Here is a 19,274-nt window from a genome sequence, read left to right on the forward strand (position 1 = left end):
CTTGTTATAAGTCAACTTCTTGTTCAACATCTTTGGGCTTCTTTGTGAAAAGAATTGTAGGTACAATGTTTTTTTAAAATTGCTCCATTTAAATTTCATTTCATTTGGAGAGAACATTTGCAAATTATACACATGTTGATAGGTAACTTTTCTATTTGGTTATCATAGATGTCTTCACGGAGGAAAAACATCAGTAACATACTTGCAGTGGAGGTCTTCAATAGGAAAGATAGTGGCAGTAATTGGATTTGTGATAAGTATTATAAGTTGGATTGGATTTTGATACACCCAAGTACTCGAGGGAGTTTCAAGGTCAAGCGTAAGGATGTTGCAAACCCTAGAAAACATTGGAAAGGTAGAATTTTAGAATTCAAAAAAGTGTTCAATGGAACAAGTATAGTAACAGAAGTGTTGATTCAACATGTTTATGTACACAAAAAAATATCTGTACATGACAAGGACTACATTGCAAATTATAAACAAAACAGTAAGTTTTTAAATTTTATCATTGTTTATTCTTTTGCATCAAAGTTGTTTTTAAAAATCTTTGCAGTGTTCTAATTCAATCTTGTTTTACTAACAGCTCTATATCCATCAACTTTGCATGAATGGCAGAATGTGGAATGTTTGAGTGGCAAGATACATGTTTGGCATGAAGATATAGATTCTTTAATCTATGATAATAACTCTACAAGTCAACTTGCAACTCAAAATATATATATTTATAATTCATTGTATGTAGTAGAAAGCCAGAGATTGCAGCATGTCCCATTGCTGCCACTATCTAATGGTGAATGGTTGATTGGTAGCTTAGATTTGTTAGGAGCATGTAAGTCCAAGATAAAATCTAACATCAATAGTGCTATGAAACCCACCACATGCTCCAAAGATGTGCATCTTAGTTGGTTTATTCCATTCTCATTGTTTGCACATTTGTTTGGTTCATGTGATGTTTTGAAGAAAACAAAGATTACTTATCAATGCAAGTGTCCATCCGAGGAATGGATGAGTCAGCTATTGGGTGAGTCTTGGGAAGTCAAAAGAACACATTTTGATGAGGCGATTGAATACAGGGTCAACCAATCAGATCTCACATTTAGGTAAATCTTTTTTACTACTTTGAATGCCTTGATTTAATTGATATAGGTCTTGCTTAGATGAATTGTTATATTATTTGCATTTACTTACCATTATTTTTGTTTTTATTACAGGTATTTCATCGCTAGACAAACTCTGTGCATTCACTTTCAATATAGAAGATGGCGACTTTTGCGAGGGGAGTGGATCAGCTTGGATCAAGATACCCAAGATGAGACACATGCATCTCTCATAGATGTGGTTATCTTGTGGAATGGCCATAATCCTTTTGTGGTTAGCGCAGAGAGCCATTCGCCCATTTCTTTTTTGAGATAAGAAATCCAATTAATGTCCAATGAGTCCCACTGCAACTTCTATTTCAAGTTAAATAATAGAAAAGTCAGGATTCTAAGTGAGCAATCCATGACATGTAAACAATGTGCTTCTCCACATATCCTTGAGATAGTGGAATCCTTGTAAATTTTTTAAAATAAAGAATGAATATAAACTTTATTTAAACTTCTAAGTACTTTCAATTTAGATAATCTTAGTTTACTATGATCCAAGCGTGCGATAATACATACTGTAATTAGTCAATCGTGCTGGTTAAAATCATAATAAAATTGTAGGTTGGAGTTCTATAATCTATGCAATATTGTCTTTGCATAATGATATATTGTAGCTCATCTCTTCTACTTATTTCTTAAAATTAAATATTGAATTGGATCCAAGGGATTTTAAAGGTCTTTCAGATTTCTTTTCTTAAAAAATTTCTATATTTTCTGTAGTTGGACTTGAATATACTCAGTGATCCAAGTATATTCAAGGATATAATAATGCAGAACGAAGCATTTGTCTGTAAGAGTAAATTTAACGGTTACTTTAAAGTATTGAAATAAAGAAACTAAGGTAAAAGTTTTAATTTGAAACTTTAGATTTTAAAAAGAACCTTTATTTAAAACCCTAGATACACAAAAGCTATAACTCCAAACTCATTTTCACTTTCATTCTCTACTTTCCTACACGTGCTCTCCTCCCTTCTCTCTTTGTGTGCCATGGCTACCACTCCCATCTTTGCTGCATGGATTAGCTCCACACGCTACGTATACATAGAAGGCCAGATATACCCTAGGTTTTGCACGACCTTGAGTCTAGAGAGCCCGCTTTCCGCCGTAGACCCTAGCTCTAGTATACCGGCATCGTTTTGTGATGCGGCAAACCCTCTCACTTACTCTATTCTGGACTTTGCTCTCAGATGGGCCCCCATAGATTTCCTATATAGTTTATGTGCTGGATCAAGCCATGCAAAGGTAATAAATCGAGCCCTCATGCATGTGGGGCAGTATCTCTATGCCAGATTAGTGCCCACCTCATCCTAGGACCATGCCGCAATAGATCTCATCGAGCGCAATGCAACATTTGCCATATATGTTTTGTACACTGAGGTGCAAGAGGATAGTGAGGAAGACATTGACACACCCTCTCGGCCACAACTAGAGTATTTCGAGAGGGAGCCTGAAGAGATCACACTCGATCCGAGAGTAGAGGTAGCACAAAGCTTAGCCATTGTGCACCCACCTCCTTACCTTGTTGAGATGCCAACAAGCGATGAGCCACTCCTCACTTCTCTCCATGCCATAATCATCGAGGGGGTGGAATATTTACTTATGCAAGATGTACTAGAAATTTTAGAGCTAAGGGAAGAAGAGCTATATTGTATCATGGTGCGTGATGCACCTGATGATTTTATAGATTTTGATATACAATATGCTTCAGCACATGTTGATGAGGTGGCTTGATATGATGGCACGAGTGTCGATGACATCTCTGCCATTGTGAGCATCCAAGAGCAGATTGAGAATGTGGCTCCACAGTATGAGATCTTAGATGAGGAGTTTGAGCGATTGCAAGAAAGCATTTTTGGACCTCAACCTGACTATGCGATACCTTCCCAAAAGAGAGATGAGGGTGGCCCAGTTGCACAAGCGGACCTGGATGCTCGATTATAGCAACATATAGATGATGCTGAGAAGGTAATGTTATCGGATTAATGTTATCAGATTTGCATCAAAATTTACCAGTAGGGCCTCTGGGGCATCGGGAGTATGCACATCAAATTTTGCCGAGATCGGGCCCCTAGAGTTGCCCTGGCCGAAGGCTCGCGTCCCAGATGCGAGCCTCCAGACAGGGCAGCTCTGGGGCCCGATTCAGGCAAAATTTGATGTGCATACTCCCGATGCCCTAGAGATCCTACTGGTAAATTTTGATGCAAATCCAATGTATACATCTTTTCCATACTCCATGCATAGTGAGTTTGACACAGTGAGTCTGACACTGAACTTGTGTGATGCAAGACATTGTCTATATAGATGAATTTTCATCTAGACAAGGTGGTCGATCTGGTAGCCAAGGAAGGGTGCAGGACTCGGCATTGAAGGAGTATATCAGCCCGCTTGTGAGTGACATTTTTGTATTCTATAAGACATGCTCTCTGGCTTTTTCTAAGAACTTCTTGAAGTTGAGGGCACTAACGAAGGTTGGGTCCTTCCAAGACCATCCCAACGAACTCTAGCTTGGAGAAAGTAGTGTTGCTTCGACGTTTGAAGCTTCTCTAATTCTCTAGTACTAGGTCTGGGCCACTTTTTTCCATGGTGACCCGTGGCATGATTGTTGGTATTGAAGATCCGAATGTCATTAGGTAGGAACTACTAGGGAAAAATGTGTTGCTGCCTATGATTAAGAATAGCTCTGACCATGGGGAGTCTATCTCAAAGAAGCCTAGGAGGAGAGTAGATGTACTTAGTGCCAAATGATATCTCATCACCAATGTAATGTAATTTGTAATATTCTCTTGAAGTAATGAAAATTGATATTTGTTGGATTTACGTGCAATGTAGTTTGTCATACACATAATTTATTATTATTTTTTACTTGAATATTACATTTATTTATTGGATTTATATGCAACACGATTCGTACCCTAAATTTAATACGTAGTGCTTTATCGAGCTCGTGCGCAACATGTATTCGTTTGAACGCATGTAATGATAACTCAAATACATAAATAAAACAAATAACAAGCGAATAAACAAAAATAAGACGCGCAAAAAAATTTGTATTCATATTCATAACATTCTACATGGGATCCATTACAACCAAGATTTTACAAAATATATTTGGAAGCTACATTCCATATATGTTTTGGTAGTACACCCCTATCGTTGTTGATCTCCGCGAGGACTATCATTCCATCGCTGGAAGAACCTCACTATCCGGAAATCCCTATCGGTGACGATGACTCTCATTGCATGTATTGCTGCATAGACCAAGTCTCCGAACAAGTCAATGACATAAGCTTCAGCGGCTTTGTGTAGGGCAAGGAGGGCTTGGGCAATCCAACAATCGAGTTATTGAAAGCATGTTCCATCTAGGAAGTGTCTCATGTTGTTCTTAATGAGTACGTCATCCATAATCTCACGCACTAGCTTCTGGAATGGAGCCTTTGGTATTAGGAGATGTGTGGTCTTCTGGTAATGGTGGATCTTACGAAGAGCCACTATGCATGGCTTCCATCGATGCTTGTGATGGTGGCATGGTGGTGGTGGAGCTGGGGGAGGTGGCCTCGGCATAGGATTTCTAGGGAGTGTCTCTGGGCTGCTTGCTTGGTGCGTGCCATGTCTTCTGGGAGAGAAAACCCAAAACTCAAAAGTGAAATGTGTAAAATGAGGTGAAAATTTAAACTTATAGCAAAACTTTCAAAAAACCCTTAAACCTGAATTAATGTATCCAGGCTGTGGAAAAATATGACCAGTGATTGGATTGACGTGAAATTTTACTTGTGGACTCCTCTAGGGTATATCAACTATCAAATATTTGGCCTCATCAGAAGTCTCCAGGACACCTGTCTGGAGAGGCTGGTATCTAGGGCCCTGAATCCCTAGACACGAGCGTCTGGACAGGTGTCCCAAAGACTTTTGATGGGGCCAATTTTTTAATATCCATGAGTTTTTATAATTCCCGACATGTGGAAAAAGTTTTACCAGATTTTGATTTATAAAATTGATGGTTCAATCATTTTTTGAAAATGTATTAACTGAATTATACTTCATTGATAACATAAAAACTCACCACCGCCCAGAATATCGCATATTGGATATAGTGGTCAAATCACTAAATATAGTAAAGATATAGTGCATTGGCCCATGTACAACTGATCACTGATGTGTGTGTGATTGCACATTGAATTTATCCTTAACAAAACTACTTTCAAAATTAGAAACTTGGAAATATGCACAATGCAAATCATGGAAAAATAGAATATCAAATATTAGATTTGACATTATGAAACCATGAAATACACGGTAGATAGTGCGTTACACCAAGTACAACTAGAGCTATGCAAAATTTAGCTCCATTTTGTAGACCACTGCTATCAAATACTTGAAGGTTTACTGGAAAGATAAACCAAAACTAAGCTCCTTACAATCTAAAACCAAACATGAGCTAAAAACATAGATCCAATTACAAGATAGCTTCTCAAAGCATATTGTTGACATTAAGATTAAATGCATCCTTGTTGTTGCAGATCCTACAAATAAGAACCATATGTATGGGCTTAATAGTGATACATCGAGCATGAATGGCTAAAACTTGAGAATCACCCATTAGATCAATCAAGTAACTTTTAGCTGCTTCTTGGAGAGCAAGCAAGGCTTGGCTTGATCATCACCCCACATTCCTTGCCTGGTTTCTTGAAAAGAACTTGTGATGATGTCCTAATTGCAGATCTTACAGTATTTCTCGCACCAATCTAGAGAATGGTGCCTTAGGAATAATCAAGTTGGCACTCTTCTAGAATTTCCTTATCTCATGTAGCGTAGCTATGCCTGGTCTCTATCTTTGCTTCTTATGTGTTGGAGGACGTGTATTACTAGCTGGAGCAGTAGTGGGAGATGGAGCAACTGGAGCACGTGGACCACCATTTCTGGACAATGGCGAACCATCATTATTGACCATACTAGGGCCGCCGTTGTTGGACACAATAGCACCACCATTATTAGCTGTAGAAGGGCCACCATTGTCAGCCACCAAGGGACCTTTGTCACTCACAGTATGCTCACTAGATTCGGAAGAGTGTTGAGCTCTTACTCTTGCAGGTGCCTTCTTGATAGGAAGCTTGAAACGTGCCATGGTTGTGATAATGAAGGATAGAAAGGTGGAGGGTAGAGTGAAGAGTAATGGGAAAAAAATGAAAGGAGAGACTTAAGTACAAAAATTTTAAACTTACTGTGGTGTAAATGAATTTTAAAATTAAAAAACATAGTTCGAAATCAACTTTGAAAAACATAGTGACAAATCTTCAAAATTTTAAACAAAATTTGCAAGACATCTCATGTTAAATATAGGAGTATTGATGTGTCATATCCTTAGTAGGTACCTATGCTCTCTTGTGGACTCTAAATGCATCAAAAGTATTATCTTTATCTAGGTCTCCATTTCTTGCCATCTCTCTCTTGGGTTGCCAACCATTCTGTGTGGCGTTGTCTAGCTGTGTTATTTTCATATCTTGCTTTTCTCACTTCATATATTGCCCTACTTATAAATTCTGCTTGCGAGGTTTTGGACTTCTTTTCTTTTTCCTCGTATCGTATCTCTAATCTCCTATACCACCATTGTAATAATTGCCTCATAGAATTGGAATCATTGGTGCCACCTCCATGATCAATTTCCTTTTGAAAAGCACAGCGAGCTTGCCAATGAGATCGTTCCATGCCTTGAGTTGACCATATTGCCAAACTTCCTTGATCTGCAAAGCATGGACCATCTGCTTCAAGTATATGCTGCACAAGAATAGAGATTAGAAACATAAACTAATTCGAAATGATGATATTTTTTTGTAATGGTGACAATACTGACCATGTAGTCTGTTATACTATTTGTAGTCCATGCCTCCACCATGGACTTATGAAATTTAGCAATACTCTCTTTAAATGTATTTGCATCACCATCCCTAAACCTCAACTTTTGTAAGAGAGCTGCTAATCTATCTAGGTGTATCCACACTTCTGCCTTTGCAATCCTCGTTTGTCCCCCATTGCTCTAATCCGAAACAGCAAGGTGCAACTTTTTTCATGCTTCATACTTCTCTAGTTGTTTTACAAGTATATTACCTTCCTCATCTTGAGGTGGAGATATAAACTTCTTAGCCTTGGGTCCACCAAAGCATGGTTTACAAGGGATATTTCCACTCTTTCCCGATTTTTTCTTGTCCTTTTTTCATGCTTCATACTTCTTTGGTTGTTTTACAAGTATATTACCTTCCTCATCTTGAGGTGGAGATATAAACTTCCTAGCCTTGGGTCCACCAAAGCATGGTTTACAAGGGATATTTCCACTCTTTCCCGATTTTTTCTTGTCCATTTTTATTTCTACTTAGCCCCTGTGCAATCCAACTTCAGAGAGGACTCATTCTACCTTTTTGCATGTATCATCAGCTTCTGACACAGGCTACATCTTGTATGCAAAGCATATATATTCATATACTAGCTTCTCAATTATTCTGACCAAACAATGCAATGTGCAAAAGTAAACCCTTGTTAGTGGTATTTCCAAAATAGAGTGCTAGTTTGGATCCACTGGAACTAGCATTCCATTTCTCATGACTTTTTGATCATGTGTTGGATTACCTTGTTGTCCTGCATTGGCAAGCTATTCTTTCTTTCCATCTTTCCCTTTCTTCCTAGTTTGCATGTAGTATATACACATAAATTTTTCATTCGCTGCATTTGATAAATCAAACATACACTTCAATGTTTTTGAATGCAAGTTGCCATTCAACTTGATAGTCCCCAAACCCGTCGATGTGTGAAATCGCTCCATTATTTTGATGTTGAATAACACTGGGTATATTAGTGAGGTTAAAAAAAACTTTAAGTACTTCATGGTCCTCCTTTGGTACTTCAAATGTTGCAAGCCACCATATTTCATTCTCTGATTGTACACTGAAGTATAAAGAATGGTTTTCATCGATGTTGGGATCCAATGCTCGATTCATAAGTGTTATACTCACACGTTCAAGTTTTTGCCCCTTCATAATATCACTCTCATCAAGTTTGAGGACAAACTTAAGCTTGCCTTTACATTCTTCCATAGACATATTGTAGAACTTGACCATAGCAATTTGAACCCTACATATATCCAATACAAAGTCATTGGATGCATTCAATACAAATGCAACTTGTTTGGACCCATACTTCAATATGCGTGTATTTTCCAGATGGATTGGCTCACCAATTAGTTCTAAAACTTTCTCATTAGTTATTTTCGCTTCACACGAAATGGTTTTGGCAGAGGCATTACTCGCTTAGTTTTGAAGACTTGCTTGAATCATGTATCCAATTGTTGATAGAGCATACTATATGACTCAGAACTCATTCCCACCTTGTCACATAACTCTGAGCATATGTAGCAGTAAACAAGTTGCTCACATCCCTAATATGTTCACTTGCGACACCATCTACAATATCCCCGAATTTATGATTTTCCAATGCATTTTTTACCATATCCTTGCTTAGGACTTTGGCAATAGTATCATTCTCTGCATGAGGGCACATATTTCTCATTGTAGCAGATTGAGCATATATCCGTCTATGATATTGTCCACTTCCTTTGGTTAATTGGTGAATTGGTTTAACTAATTGGATGCGCCGATGTACTTCTTTGGTTTTTAAAGTGGGCCCAATCTCTAAAGTTTTTGTGAGCTTCCTCTTTATGTTTCGATTCTCCTTCTCCAAGTCCATAACTTTAGACTGTAACTCCATATTTTGCACATGTGTAGCCTGCATACCATCTTCAATGACAGACATTGCTTATTGTAGGCTCTAGTTCTCCCTATCCTTCTTAACCAGTAATCTATCCTTTTCCATCAAAGATTGCATATTTCCTTGTAATCTTGTTTGCATATTTATCAAGGCTTGATGAACCCCTGCTAATCCTTGTGTGACAAGTCTGCATGTGTATCCATACAATCCTTCATTGCCTTCACAAACAAACTTTACAAATGATGTAAGCCCTTCAAATTGTGGTGGCCTTTGAGTGACTGGATTGGGTGGATAAATGCACCCATCAACCCAAAGGTCCACCTTTTTTTCCCCTGCATTTCTTTCTTGTTGCATCCTGTATCTTATTGCATCATCCCTTTCTACAGTTCTTTTGAACATTAGTGCATATTCATCCTCCAATTGAAAGTGAATATCTCTCTTTCTCTTGGTACGTCCTGCACTTGCATCCTATAAAGAAAAACATATGCCAATTTTAACATTACACAATTACACCCCTTTGATTAATAGTAAGCTAAGGAGTCGATGCCAAATTTCTAATCAATAGCAAGAACATTTAAATATCTGGGAGTTGCAGGTCAGCATCAATCCAACAGCATGCAGTTAATTCTGGATTGGCTCAAATCACACAATTACATCCCTTTGATTCACTATATCTGTGTTCTTTTTTACCCAGTTGGATCTTGTCTCTTTCTCTTGATTTCAATCATGATAGACCTTAATCAACCCCTAATCTACTTGTAATCTTAGCTTTTAATCTACCTCTAATTAGCATCCAATCTTATCTTCCGTTCTATCCAAAATATCTCTCTCTCTCTCTCTCTCTCTCTCTCTCTCTCTCTCTCTCTCTCTCTCTCTCTCTCTCTCTCTCTCTCTCTCTCTCTCTCTCTCTCTCTCTCAAGAAGAATTGATCAAAGATATTTAAACACATTTATACAGAATCTTGGCTAGTGGAGAACAATAACGTCATCTTATCTTCTACCCTAATTTACTCTCTGTTACTCTATCACTTATTTTCTTAGTTCATCTCACACAGTCCTCTCTCTTCTCCCCTCCCTTCTCTCCTCTTTCTCTCTCTCTCTCTCTCTCTCTATATATATATATATATATATATATATATATATATATATATATATGAATTGACACTTAAGGATTAAACAACTATGAAGAATAATAACATCACAGAGATTTAAAAAATAAAGATATCTCCATTATCACTTGATTGCTTGTAGTTTAGAGTGTTGAAGAGGAAGATATCTTATAGCACAGTACTGAAGAGGGAGATTGCTTGTAGCAGGATAGAGAGTGTTGTAGATAGAGATTATCTGATTTCAACAAATGCTATCAAAACCACTCCTGAGATTGCTTATAGCAGGGTGTAGAGAGTGTTGTAGATAGTATTGAGTATTGCTTAACAAGAATTCGTATGCAAGAAACCATATTATGGAGGGAAGGAGAAGAGTACACAAAATTTCGGACAAAACTAGAGCTTTGAGAGGGAATGAAGAAATGCCTAGAAATAGGCATATACTTTTCCAAAAACAATAAAAATTTACAAGGAAACTCTCGAGTCAAAAAGGTGTCTCTAGGTAAAAAATAATCTTAAAATATGATGTGTATGTCATTTTATATTGTTTTTTAATTTCTGCCCTTTTAAGAAGCAATAATCAGAATGATTCTAATATATTTTCATGTTGAAAAGTCATGAGGGCATTAAAGAGTTGTATATTAATGATTGGCTCCGTTTTTACAAAAAATAGAATTGTATTTTTTTAGTTATGAGGATTTTGAGAAAAAGTGACATTATCCTACAGTTTAAGAATAAAATAATAAGTGAAATCTATTGAAAATACAAATACAAGATTTACTTGATTGTAGAAGATCTCTTATTCTAATATTATTTTGGAATCTCTTTTTAGAGAGAAAGAGGTGAGAGAAACCCCTTAAGGGGCAAAAAAGAGAGTCCATATTTCTCCTAATGTGGTGGCCATGTGTTGGGTCTTTGGATGATCAAGAAGAAAAGCTGAAAGGCATTATTAACAGTGCATGTCATATAGAGGATGGAGTGTGTGAGTTAATTGCCCACAAGAATGAGAGCTTAGTTACATCGGAGAACATTTCTCTTGATGTGCTACTTACGTCTTTGAAAGTTTATCTTAATAGATTTTTGGCAATGTTAACACAAATGAATCATCGAGTAGGCTCATTGCCATAGTTTCTTGATATATGTAGTCTCTACATTAACATCTAAAATAAAATTTTCATGAAAATCTCCATTTTGAAGCACATTGTCTAACTCTTGCAGATTATAAAACTATTTTTAAGCCATTTTAATAGTCCATTCTTCCCTCTATCTCTCTCTCTATTGCTAATGTTGTGACCTAGTCTCGAAGTTCTTTCATGTACTGATACTCTATTTTTCATTTTAACCAAGATACTTGTGCAATAGCCCTCCTGAGTTTGTAACATTTTCACTTTAAAGCTTATGTAGTAGTAAATAGTTTCACTAAATCAAACATGGTGCATACAATTTGACTAAAGAGCTCCAATTACTTGGTTTAGATATATAAAATAGTTGAAGCTTAAAGGTGTTGGGACACGAAAATGACTTCATAACATGTTTTTAAGTGGAAAAGTGATATCGCACTTGAAAAGTAGGGTTGAGATTTGCAATTAAATTTGTTGTTGAGAAGTTGTATGCTTAAGCTCTACCACCGCATTCTTCAATAATGTATTGCTATGTTGCTCATGCTCATTTCTTCTGAAATGATCGAGTCTTTATGTGTTCTGGAGGTAGGTAATGATACAACCATGGGTTTATGACATTCTTGCTTTGAAGTCAATCATGAGCATGTGCCTTTATTAGCTATTGTGCCTTCTATTTGTTTTGTTTTGTTAATTGGCTAGGGCTTTTTTGGTGTTGATGCTTGCTGCTCAAAATGTAGTCATGTGGGATGTTCTTATTATGGATGTAATCATCAATGGTAGGCCATGAATCATTGAATTGTTTATCAGGTGTGCTAAATAACCTTCTTGCAATTTTGAGACTTGGACACCTTCCCGCCGTTTAGGGCACGTTCTTTTTCCTCAATAATATATATTTGTACATATGTAGATGAATGTATATCCATTAGCAAGGCCTTTGGGTAATGCTTGGCTAGTCTTTGATGAGTGTTGTGTGTGCATGGCACTCATGCATGGCCATACATGCATTTATTCATGCATTTCGGGTTTGCAGTTGTAAGTGTGTTTGTCGCTTATGTCTTGAATAGCTTTAAGATTTGTTTGTTGTGTGACTCTTATGTTCTCTTGAAGGTTTGGTGTGGTCATGGAACAAAGCGAAGCCATGGGAGATGTTCCAAACATAGTGCTTTCGACTCCATTGAATGCAGTGGATTGAATAGAGTTGAACAAAACAACCATAATATTGTCTCTTTGACGCTTGCCAGCTTGGAGCCATTCGCATGGGTATGGAAGATAATTGTTTTGATTGTGCTTGCATGAAGGTGCTATGCATATTTTTGGAGATAAATATTTGTATGTTTTGTTGCATCCAAAACATAGGCTCTAATAGAGTGAATCTATGAAAGATGAAAGAGGTGGCAAGGGGATAAGGAACACATGTTGCTAGGTGTGCAAGAATCGCAAGGATATGAAGAAACACGACGAGTACTCCAAGTTCTTCGAACTTTAAAAACCTTGAGATAAAGATGAATGAGTTGATGGAAATACATACAAGTTTATGTGTGCTTGTGGATCATGCACTTGCCATGTACTCATCGGAGTTGCACGAACATGCTAAAGGTTTGCATGGCGTTGTGTGTGAGACAAAGCACACCCAAAATGTTCTTCACCAAGTGTTGAGACTAATCTGGGTGGTGAAATAAGGGTACTTTTCGACAATTGTTTTTTAGACAAGCAGATTAATGAATCTACTGTTGAATGCTATGTGGGAATTGTTCTGGGGGCTTGGGGATGACCATGGGTTTGTGATTTTCCAGAGGGGTTGTCGATAACCGTTCTTGCAATTTCAAATGAATGTTAGTAGGTTTAATGCCTTGCTGCAACAATTAAGTCATCAGATGGGCAGTCGCAACTAGGGAGGGAAACTTGCTTAGGGGGAAACTTATAAGCTAATGTTATCTCACATGTTTCAAAGTGCTTGGGCGAGCATTTTTTTGTGATAATATGTGCTTCTTTTTTGTGAAGCTTGTGTGGAATATGCTAAGATGTGCAAGACTTGCTTGGGAGGAAACTTATAAGCTCATATTATCTAGCATTTTTAAAAATGATTAGACCAGTGGTTTTTTGTGATAGTATATGCTTCTTTTTTGCAAGGCTACATGAAATGTGCTAAAGTGTGCAATGTTTTTGATGTAAGAAGGCATATTTGAGTGAAGTGTATTGAGTATGTACAATGTGATGTCTCTTTCTTGAGGTTTATGTGGAGCAGTGTTGATAATCCAATGATGGTTGGTATATTTATATTTAATATTTGGCATTTAATATTTAAACATTTAAATATTAATGGTGCATTTAACATGCATGCATGTATATTGAGCCATGCCTTTGATAAAAACATGTTGATAATAAATTATGTGGGCACCTAATCAACATGGGTTGTTTGTATCGAGCAGCTGGCAAAACTATGAGTTATGTTTTCGTAGGGATGTGCTTAGCTCCACTAGGTGTGAACCACGGCATGTTGCCAATTTTAGGGCTTAGAGAGGGGTTTAAGAGTATGAAAAATCGATTCGTAGGGGTGTTAAAAGCTTCGATTCCAAATGGTTATCGTGAACTAGGCCAATGACAGTTTGGCTAATGCTTTACCATCCCGGTTGGTTGCAATGGCCGACATCACATGGGTGTAGAAAATAGTGTGATTTGTACGCATTTTCACATTGGGAATGCAAGTGGCGATAGTGAACTAGCTCAACGGCAGTTTGGTGTGGATTTGACTAATGTTTTGGTATCATCGGGTGATTGCAATGGCCAGAAACATAGGAATGTGAAAAATCATGTGATTATTGAGTCGCAAGTTAGTAATGTTTCAATGTTTAGCTGCCAAAATGGAGAAAATCATAATGGAGTGGTTATGGGAATAATGAGCCGATTGAAGAGCATGTTGATATGGATTTAACTATGGTTCATGTTGATCGTGTTGTGCCTAATATTTTAACATTGGTCGACGGTTGTGATGTTAGGAATCACTACAATGTGGAAAATTCCGTGGTTAATGAGTTGCATATTGATAGTATTGTGATTTTTTATTCCCAAAATGATGGGTTGTGCTCCATTTTGCATACTTTGCCTGCACAACTAATGTTCATCCAACAACAACGATATTATTGTTTCAAGAGCTGGATGTGCATCCCATGGGGAGTCTTTTTGAAATATGTGAAATGTGTTTAGCTAAATTGTGGAGATGTGAGGCTTAGATATAGGGGTCGATTTTGTTTGGAAAGCAGTGTTGTTGGAATGGAAAAGTAATGTTGCCACCATTGCAATGCCCACCATAGCCATTGCATGATCTATTGCGTGGTATGCACCCTTAGAGTAGGATATTTAAAAATAATGTACGAGCATATAATAGTGCTCTTGCGTTTGTATCCCTTGGAGCTAATGTTGACAAGCTGTTTATTGTCAGGAAGGGTTACACCTTTAGAGTGCATGGCTCTATCTATTATCATATAGATCCTTTGCTTCTTGATATGCAATGTTGAGAAAGGCTAAGATTTGCACAACTCTATATTTATGATACTTTGCGCAAGTTGTTTAATTGGTTGGGGGTCATGCGTGATTTGTTACCAAATTTACTTGGGGAGCTGCAATCTATGATGCGTCAACACAACATATATGCACAAGCTTTTAGGTCTATGGGTGTGCAACTGCAAAATAATCCCATGTGAGAGTTAAGATTGAGTATTTTTGGTGTTCAAAGAACCAACAAATAGTACTCAGCTCCTGTAGCAACTAAGGTTGCTACTACATGCAAGGGCAGGGTGGTGAGAATGCTCCTGATCGCTAGGATATTCATGTTTACACTCGGGGTGGTTGATGCATTGCTATTTCAAACTTGCATAGAGCATATATGCCAATGCTATATGTTCTCCTTTTCCCTAGGGTGATAACAGTTGGCATGTAAAGACTCCCTATAGTAATGCCAATGTTCCTATTAACATACATGAATTGTCCAATAAAAATTGTGTTACCCGTATACAATTTTATGAATTTCGACTTCAAGTGCGTCAAGATACTAAGGTGTATATATTGTGCAGTAGTCGGCTATTGCAACATTTCATTATTGATGCTTATTGCAGTATAGAGCAATGCAAGCTAACTTGATGTTGTCAGAATTAGTCAGTGTTGTGATCTGAGGCCTACAAAGGCTTGGAAAACATGGTGGGGGAAAACGATAATGAGCTTGTGCAGATTGTTGGTGCCTCTGTTGGCAGGAGGATAGTTTTGCTATCATCATTTGCAGGTGGACCAAGGCACATGTACCAATTGTATCAGGATGCCGTGGCTATAGTACAATGCAAGGGAAAACTTGACCTTTTTATAAAAATGACATGTAATCCAAAGTGGTTGTAGATAACTAATGCTTTGTTTCCTGGATAGAGTGCGTACAACCGTCCAGATTTGACTGCTTGTGTGTTTCACCAAAAACATGTTGATTTGATGCACATGTTGTTGTGAAGAGACCTCTTTGGAAAGCTTATAGGCTATGTTACTATGATTGAATTCCAAAAGAGGGGACTACCACATTCTCATGCTTTGCTAATTTTAGAGTGCTCTTTTAAACCTTATGATGCATGTCACTATGATAGAATGGTTTGTGTTGAGTTGCTTGATAGAGTTAGGTTTCCACCCTTATTTGAGATAATTTCAAAATGCAACATTCATGGCCTTTTTGGACAATCGAACCCCAAGAGTCCTTGCATGGAAGTGGGTAAATGTACTAAAGACTATCCTCAAAATTAGTGGTCATGACAACAGTTGATAGTTCTAGCTACCCCATCTATCGAAGGTGAGATGATGGAAACACAGTGATCATAAATGGTAATGTTATTGGTAATCAGTGGGTTGTTCCATATAATCCTTCCTTGAGTAAGAAGCATAATGCACACATAAGTGTGGAGATGTGTTTGACAATAGCGGTTATTAAGTATTTGTAGAAGTGTGTGTACAAAGGGCATGACCGTGCAATCATCAAATTTTCCACTAAGGTTAATTCAGCATAAAATGGTGGTAGTGTTCCTAAGGTGGACAAGATCCAAAGTTATTTGGATGCATGATATGTTTCTACCTCTGAGGCATGTTGGTAGATCTATGATTACCCATCGCACAATGAAAAGATTGATATACATCGGTTGCAAGTGCACTTGCATGGTGAGAATTATGTGATGTTTCGAGATGCAAATAATATATCGGATGTTGTGCATAATAAAGACCTCCAAAAAACTACTCTTATTGAATGGTTTGTCTACAATCGCATTCATTCGATGTCTAGAACTATCTACTATCAAGACTTTCTAATGTACTCAGTGTGGAATGCACGACATAAGATGTGGACAAAGAGGAAGAGTGGGAATATATGTGGTCAGATGTATTTTGTGGCACCTACTTGTGGTAAGCTTCACTATTTGCAGATGCTTTTAATAGGGTGTTGGGAGTGTACTTCTTTTGAAGATCTGCATAGTGTTGATAATGTGGTCTATGATACTTTTAGGAATGTTTGCATTGCAAGAGGTATGTGGAGAGTGATGATGAGTATGTTATGTGCTTGGAAGAAGCTGCCTTCGTATAAATTAGTGCACATCTTCGTACTTTGTTTGTTGCAATTTTGGTCTTTTGTGAGCCAGCTCGGCTTGGCCAATTATGGAAAATATTTTTGGTGCCAATGGTAGAGGATATCCTGTATAGATCGCAACTACAACATGTGTACAGCTCTCCCGATGTTCTGCAGCATGAGGCATCTAACATGGCTTTGTTATATCTTTTGGACCTTTTACGCCATACATGGCGGCGAAGGCTCTCTAATTTTTATGGGTTTCTAGAACCTCATTAGGCAAACTCTCAATTGCATACTAACCCCCTTTTGCAAGATGAGTATGCATACAACATATCGGAACAACATAGGGTTTTTGAATCTCTGGAGACAATGTTGAATGATGGACATAGAATTTCCTTTAGTGCAATTATGAATGCTATTGATGTAAATGTTGGGGGTGTATTCTTTTTGGATGGCCCAAGTGGGTCTAGGAAGACTTTCTTGTATAAGCCCTTGCTTGCAAAGGTGCATAGTGGTGGTTGTATAGTGTTGGTAGTAGCAACATTATATGTCATTGCTGCCTTGCTCTTGCTGGGTGGTCGTACAACTCACTCACGATTTAAAATCCCAATAGACTTAAATAGTTGGTCCACCTATAATGTTCCTATTCAAAGTGATATTGCTCAATTGTTGAGATAGTCGAGCCTTATTTTGTGGGATGAGGCTTCTATGACCCATCGATATGCCTTTGAAGTAGTTTATGGAACTTTGAGAGATGTTATGAGCTGTGATAAGCCATTTGGTGGAAATGTTGTTTTATTTGGAGAGGATTTTAGGTAGGTCTTTGCCAGTTGTGGTAAAGGGAACACTAGGGATGTAGCTATTGATAACCATGTAGGGTCACTAGTTTGGCATATGTGTGAATTGCTCTTCATGCCATGTTTGGTTAGCATATACTCTTTTGGAAGTGGATTACTTTTCATGTTTAAGTATTTATTCGGCTTTTGCAGATGCCTACCCTAGAGTGGGGATATTACTTGGCTTTTGATTACAAAAGGAACTACAATGCACGTTGCGTATAGTAACGAGTGATAATATCATAAGAAGGATGCTTGCAAGAGTTGTTGAGTGTTTACATGATGATGTTAACATAGATATTAAGCTCTCGATTTTTATTGAAGTTGTACATTGTGGATACACGCAATGTTTTCAGGTGTATATGTATGGGTTGACCATAGGAAGAGGTTTCAACACTCTCACACTAATAAGATATCAAGGCATTGGTTTAAGTATGGGTTAAAGGATTCGGGTTGTTTTGTGACATTACATCGTCTGTCAGTACACCTACTGAATGGTTCATAAGTGTCATTATTTTGGGAATGAAATAGTCTTTGTTAGTTGTTCCAGGTGCTAATGTTGAGATTTTGTTTAGATGTAGATGCTACAAAGAGAGGTAGGACTACTGCATCCCCTGTGCGATTACCAACAAAAACTATGGAATCAACCCCTACTTTACCTTCGCATGTTTGGCTTAAGGAAGGTAATTTTGCTAATGATTCCTCGAAGAAGAGGAAGAGTAGGAAGTAGGTTTGGAAAAGGGAGTAGGTTTGGGAAGCACTCTAGAGGTTCGGGGCTTTCCGAACCTATAGCGAAATTAATATAATAGAGAGAGAGAACCTAGGCCCTACACATGAGAGAGAAAGGGGAGAAGGGGGAGGAATTATTTCCAAAAAACTTTAAATTAACAAATATTTTAAAATATTTAATTAAAAAGTTTAAATTAAAAGTTTAATCTAATTGAGAGAGAGAGAGAGAGAGAGAGAGAGAGAGAACCTTGGCCCTACACATGAGAGAGAGGGGGGAGGGGGAGATGAAAAATATTTAATTAAAAAAAACTATTCTCTTTCCTCTTTCCCTCCCCCCTCTCTGTCTTCTTCTTTTTATCCTTATTCTTCTTTCTTGTCTCTCTCTGTCTTTGATTCTATCTCCCTCTCAAAGTGTGTGAAAAACTATGTTTAAAAAATTTAATTTAAAAAACTTTAAAAATTTTTTAAGTTTAAATTAAAGAGTTTAATAACACACACACACACACACACACACACACACACACACACACACACACACAGAGAGAGAGAGAGAGAGAGAGAGAGAGAGAGAGAGAGAGAGAGAGAGAGAGAGAGAGAGAACCTAGGCCCTACACATGAGAGAGAGAGAGGGGAGTGGAAAAAGAAAGAGAGAGATTATAAGTGTGAGAGAAAGGAGGGGGTTTTAATTTAAAAAAGGGACGTGAGGGGGGCGCTTTTAATGAAAAAAGGGAGGGAAAAGAGAAAATGAGAGATTGCACGTGAGAAAGAGGGGAGGGGAGGGGGTTTGAAAAATGAAATAGGTTCGGGAAGCCCTCTAGAGGTTCGGGGTTTTCCAAACCTATAACGAAAATAATATAGTAGTAAGATGATATTAATACTGGTGTGAAACACCATCCTAAAACTGGTGCAAAGTAGCAAAATAATCCAAGCGTGGAGTGCCTACTTAATCTTGAGTGTGGGGTGTACCGTTGAATGCTTTTACATATATAAGTCTTTTTT

Source organism: Lygodium microphyllum, chromosome 21 (assembly GCF_053477565.2).
Source record: "Lygodium microphyllum isolate KBCC chromosome 21, Lygodium_microphyllum_v1.1.10, whole genome shotgun sequence".
In the NCBI taxonomy this organism is placed as follows: domain Eukaryota; kingdom Viridiplantae; phylum Streptophyta; class Polypodiopsida; order Schizaeales; family Lygodiaceae; genus Lygodium; species Lygodium microphyllum.